Here is a 6,249-nt window from a genome sequence, read left to right as displayed (position 1 = left end):
GGCAAAGCACTTCACTGACTTCACTGATTTAATTGCTGACTTCACATAGAAACATCCTCACAGACACACACAGAAATAATGTTTAGCCAAATATCTGAGTGCCCCATGATCCAGTCAAATGGATGTATAAAATTAACCATCACACACACCCACCCACAATTTTTTTTTTATTTTCCTTCCATTAGGAAGTATAGCCCGTGTCCCCTTTCTTTGAACTGCCATGGGCTTGTGATTGACTTGTAACCACTATGCTGTGAAGCAGCCCAGGTCACATGGAAGAGTCACATAGCAGAGTTCTCGTTAACATCCTTACCTAAGGAACCAGCCAACAGCCAGCATCAACCAACAGATGTGTGACTAGAGACGTCTCCCTATGGTTCCAGTGCCAGCCTTTCAGGCTTCCCAGCCAAGGTCCCAGACATGGCAGAGCAGAGAAAAATGACTCTCACTGTGCACTGTCTGAATTCCTGACCTATAAAGCTAGGGGGCCTAATAAAATGATTATAATAAGCCACTCAGTTTTGGCAGTAATTTGTTACCAAGCAATAGTAACCAGAACACATGGATCACAAAGCTTACTGGGCTAAGTTCTCAGAACTGTCTATACACACTTACAGAATATGCTCTCCTGAATCTTTTGGCTCTGCAGGAACCTGGAAATGGCCTAGAGAAAGTCTGTCTTTTGGAGAATCAAAAAGAGAATTCCCGGATTAAAAACACAATTTTTAAAAAGATTTTTTTATTTATTTGACAGACAGAGATCATAAGCAGGTAGAGAGGCAGGCAGAGAGAGAGGAGGAAGCAGGCTCCCTGCTGAGCAGAGAGCCCAATGTGGGGCTTGATCCCAGGACCCTGGGATCATGACCTGAGCTGAAGGCAGAGGCTTTAACTCACTGAGCCACCCAGGCACTGCCTAAAAACACAATTAATACTAGTCCACTATATGCTTTGCTTCAAGAGGCAAGTACAAAACAAATGAGTCAAGGTCATCCTTAAAAATCCAAGAGCAAAGGGACGCCTGTTGAGTGGCTGCCTTTGGCTCAGGTCATGATCCCAGGGTCCTGGACTGAGCCCACACTGGACTCCCTGCTCAGCGGAGAGCTTGCTTCTCTCTTTCCCTCTGCCTGCTGCTCTTCCTACTTGTGCACTCTCTATCACTCTGTCAAATAAATAAATAAAATATATATTTTAAAGAATTTATTTATTTATTTATTTGGCAGAGAGAGAGGTACAGTGAGAGAGGGAACACAAGCAGGGGAAGTGGGAGAGGGAGAAGCAGGCACCCTGCTGAGCAGGGAGCCCGATGCAGGGCTGGATCCTGGGACTCTGGGATCAAGACCTGAGCTGAAGGCAGACACTTAACGACTGAGCCACCCAGGCTCCCCTAAATAAATAAAATCTTTAAAAAAATTCCAAGAGCAAAAATATCTCAGAGAAGGTGGGACGTCTGTCATCAGCCACCCAGGTTCAGTTTCTGATCCTAGATGCTGTATGAATATTCTACAATTTAATCTGGTTGGCATTAGGTTTTTGTTTATTTTTGCATTGACCGAGCCTAGAATACAGGTTGGTCCAGTTGTGTTAGCCATAAAATATATCAAGTCATCTTAGCTAAATAGTTTTAAAGCTCAGAATTTTCTCCCCAGATAAGATAAACTCCTTTAGTTAATATTTCCAGATACCCTCGAGTGAGCAGTGCATATCAGTGTTTGAGAAATCCAAATGAAGGAAGTTCTTTTATTTTCATAGCAGCTAAAGTAATTGATATTGTTAACAAACAGAAGAAGTGAGGAATTCCACATTAAGTTTTCATTAGAACGGACTTGTTGAGTGGAAGGAACAGAACACCCCACCTCCAGCAGGTCAGGATATACCCAATGTAACAAGAATTGCATCTTGAAGTGTCAGAGCCAAATTTTTCAGGTGTCAATAGGGCTACAATTCTCTCAGTTGAACTAATGAAAATTTCTACCTTTATTACCCAGAATGTCACCCCAGCTAGTGTAATCAGAAACTTTAGGGAAATTGTTGGAGATGGTTGGCAAGAAGCAGCCCTGAAAGTTTCCACCTAACCTTTGAAAAGTTTTGGGGGCCAGCCAACTCCACACTCACATCAATTGTTTTCTTCCAAACCCTTGAAGTCATCAAGTTTTACCAAGCATGAAACCTGTATGTTGCAAATAAGTTCTTTTCCTGCTTGATGCCGTTGACAATGTTCTCAAGAATAATGTGGCAAGACAAGCTGAGAGAAGGAAAACCTCAATAATAACTGTTATTAGAGGGAAAACTAAAGCCAAGAGAGGTAAGTAACCTTCCCAACTTTGAACACAAGCACTTTTAATTATGAAGACTTCTGCTTCTCGGAACAGAACTTGTGAAAAATGAGGTGCAGAAATAACAGAAAACACAGGCTGTATCACTAACTCTCTTTTCTTTTCCAAAGAAAAACAGAGGAATCAAGAAAGATGGTGAACTGATTGTTTTGCCTCTTTCAATTTCCATATCTGCCGCCAGCCCGCCTAGTCTATCATGTGTCCCTTTGTTCCATGTTAACCCCTTCACTCCCTGCATTTCCTCCATATAGCCCACCGATGTTCTTTTTTTTTTTTTTTTAAGATTTTATTTATTTTTACTTGATGGAGAGAGAGAGAGTACAAGCAGGGGGAACAAGAGGGAGAGGGAGAAGCAGGCTCCTGCGGAGCCCGACATGAAGCTCCATCCCAGGACCCCAGGATCATGACCTGAGCCAATTGCAGATGCTTAATAACTGAGCCACCCAGGCACCCCCCACCCATTTATTTTTAACCCAGAGATCCACCCCCTTCCACACTAGTTGCTAGGAGGACTTGACAAGGTAAGGTATTTCTGCAGTAGAACTAGGTAAATTACAAAGTGCCACAAAAACAGACACATAGATCAATGGAGCAGAACAGAGAACCCAGAAATGGACCCACAAGTCTATGCTCAACTAACCTTCAACAAAGCCAGAAAGAATATCCAATGGGAAAAAAAAACCAGTCTATTCAACACAGGGTGTTGGGAAACCTGGACAGCAGCATGCAAAAGAATGAAACTAGACCATTTCCTTATACCACACACAAAATAAATTCAAAATGGATGGAAGACCTAAATGTGAAACAGGAAAGCACCAAAAATCCTAGAGGAAAAGACAGGCAGCAACCTCTCTGACATCAGCCACAGCAATTTCTTTCCAGATATGTCTCCTGAGGTAAGGGAAACAAAAGTAAAAATGAACTATTGGGACTTTATCAAGATAAAAAAAAAAAAAAGCTTCTGCACGGCAAAGGAAACAGTCGACAAAATTAAAAGGCAGCCTATGAAATGGAAGAAGGTATTTGCAAGCGACATATCTAATAAAGGGTTAGTATCCAAGATCTATAAAGAACTTAACAAACTCAGGTGCCTGGGTGTCTCAGTGGGTTGAGGCCTCTGCCTTCGGCTCGGATTGTGATCCCAGGGTCCTGGGATTGAGCCCCGCATCAGACTCTCTGCTCAGTGGGGAGCCTGCTTTGCTTCCTCTCTCTCTGCCTGCCTCTCTGCCTACTTGTGATCTCTGTCTGTCAAATAAATAAATAAAGTCTTTAAAAAAAAGAACTTAACAAACTGAACACTGGAAAAACAAATAATACAATTAAGAAATGGGCAGAAAACATGAATAGACACCTTACTTTTTAAATTTTTTAAAAATTTTAACATCTTCATTGGTTTAATTGATACAAAATAAGCTGAATGCATTTAAAATACACAACTTGGGGAGCACCTGGGTGGCTCAGTGGGTTAGGCCTCTGTCTTTGGCTCAGGTCATGATCTCAGGATCTTGGGATCGAGCCCTGCATCGGCTTCTCTGCTCAGCAGGGAGTCTGCTTCCCTCTCTCTCTGCCTGCCTCTCTGCCTACTTGTGATCTCTGTCTGTCAAATAAATAAATAAAATCTTTTAAAAAAATAAAATAAAATACACAACTTGGTAAGTTTTCACATATTTATGAGTCTGTTAAAGCATCAGCGCAACAAAACAATTGCTTGAGTCTGCTTCTGCTACAAGACAGTGATTTCATTTCTTTTGATTACACACCAGAGATGGATTGCTAGATCATTTGGTAGTTCTGTTTTTTATTTTTTGAAGAAATTCTGTGGTTTTTTTCCACAGTGAACGTACCAATTGACATTCCCAACTACAGTGCATTAGGATCTCTTTTCTCTACAACCTCACTAACACTTGTTATCTCTTTTATTATTACGATGATGATCAGTTAGCCAGCATATAGTACATCATTAGTTTTTGATGTAGTGTTCAGTGATTCATCAGTTGCGTATAACACCGAGGGCTCCTCATCACAGGCGCTCCCCTTAATGCCCATCACCCAGTTACCCCACCCCCCAGCCCCCTCCCCTCTGAAGCTCTCAGTTTGTTTCCTGGAGTCCATAGTCTCTCAAGGTTTGTCTCCCTCTCTGACTTCTTCGCATTCAGTCTTCCCTCCCTTCCCCTGTGGTCCTCCATGCTATTCCTTATGTTCCTTATGTTCCACATATGAGTGAAACCACATGATAATTATCTGTCTCTTATTATGCTTATTTCACTAGCATAATCCCCTCCAGTTCCAGCCATGTCGATGCAAACCGTAGGTGTTTCTCCTTTCTGATGGCTGAGTAATATTCCGTTGTATATATGGACCACACCTTCTTTATCCATTCGTCTGTTGAAAGACATTTTGGCTCCTTCCACAGTTTGGCTCTTGTGGACATGGTTGCTATGAACATTGGGGTGTAGGTGCCCCTTCTTTCCTCTACATCTGTATCTTTGGGGTAGATACCCTGCAGTGCAATTGCTGTGTCATAAGGTAGCTCTATTTTTAACATCTTGAGGAGCCTCCGTACTGTTTTCCAAAGTGGCTGCACCAACTTGCATTCCCACCAACAGTGTAAGAGGGTTCCCCTTTCTCTGCATCCTTGCCAACACTTGTCATTTCCTGTCTTGTTAATTTTAGCCATTCTAACTGGTGTAAAGTAGTATCTCATTGTGGTTTTGATTTGTATTTGCCTGATGGCTAGTGATGTTGAGCATTTTTTCATGTGTCTCTTATACTGTTAGTGAGACAACCAACCTCCAGAACTTTTTCATCTTGCAAAACCAAAATTCTATACCTATTAATCAACAACTTCCCATTCCTCCCTCCCCTCAGTCCCTGGCAACTACCATTCTACTTTCTATCTCTATGAACTCGACTATTCTAGATATTTCATATATGTACATTCATGTAGTATTTGTATTTTTACGGTATACATGACTGGACTATTTCACCTAGCACAATGTACTCAAGATTCATCCATGTTGTTTGTAGTGTGTATCTGAATTTCCTTCCCTCTTTTTTTTTTTTTTAATTTAAAGTAGGCTCCTTGCCCAGCATGGAGCCCAACACAGGGCTTGAACTCATAACACGGAGATGAAGACCTGAGCTGAAATCAAGAGTTGGACGTTTAACCCACTGAGCCACCCAAGTGCCCCCAAATTTCCTCCCCTTTTAAAGCCAAGTAATATTCCACCATACGTAGACACCATATTTTGTTTATCCATTCATCCATTGACAAACATTTGGGTTGCTTCCACTTATTCTTAGAGTGTATTAAAATCAGCGCCACAGCCAGGTCACACAAAAAGCAGGTCACTTTCTGACCTGCTTTCTACTCTCCACTGTCATCTGTATGTCACGGACTTACCCTCCTCCCACTCCTGTGCCTTCATTCCTGGGTTTCCCTACCCCTCTTCATCTTGCAGACTAAGGCAACCAAGGGCTCTGGGTCCTTCATTGTATCTTTGCATTCAATATGGAACCCTTCACGAGTTTGCGTGTCCTTCCTGTGCAGGGGTCATGCTAAATCTTCTATCATTCCAATTTTCGTACTTGTGCTACAGAAGTGAGCACCCTTTGTTGTATTTATTCTTTTTTTAAATACTCTTTGAAATATAACTGAAATATACAACATCGTGTCAGTTTAAGGGGTATAACATGTTGATTTGATGCATTTATATACTGCTGTATGATTACCACTGTGGTGTTAGCTAACACCTCTACCCCATCACATAATTATCCTTTTTTTATCTGCAGTGAGGACAACTGGGATCTAGTCTTTTAGCCACGTTGAAGTTTATAATATTGCTGACTGTCATCACTGTGCTATGCTGGCCCTTCATTTTCGAGGCCAGACTCTAACCCTGAGCTTCTGGAAGAC

The 6,249-nt window shown here is 41.8% G+C and overlaps 1 non-coding gene across 1 annotated transcript; it reads right to left on the bottom strand.

Moving 5' to 3' along the window:
- Nucleotides 1–5,838: 5,838 nt before the first annotated feature.
- Nucleotides 5,839–5,942, bottom strand: LOC132007939 (U6 spliceosomal RNA). The gene has a single exon (XR_009401488.1). It is a non-coding gene; the product is annotated as a U6 spliceosomal RNA (small nuclear RNA).
- Nucleotides 5,943–6,249: the final 307 nt, after the last annotated feature.

This window comes from Mustela nigripes, chromosome X (genome assembly GCF_022355385.1).
Source record: "Mustela nigripes isolate SB6536 chromosome X, MUSNIG.SB6536, whole genome shotgun sequence".
Taxonomy (NCBI): Eukaryota; Metazoa; Chordata; class Mammalia; order Carnivora; family Mustelidae; genus Mustela; species Mustela nigripes.
This window is presented reverse-complemented; position numbering and strand designations above follow the sequence as displayed.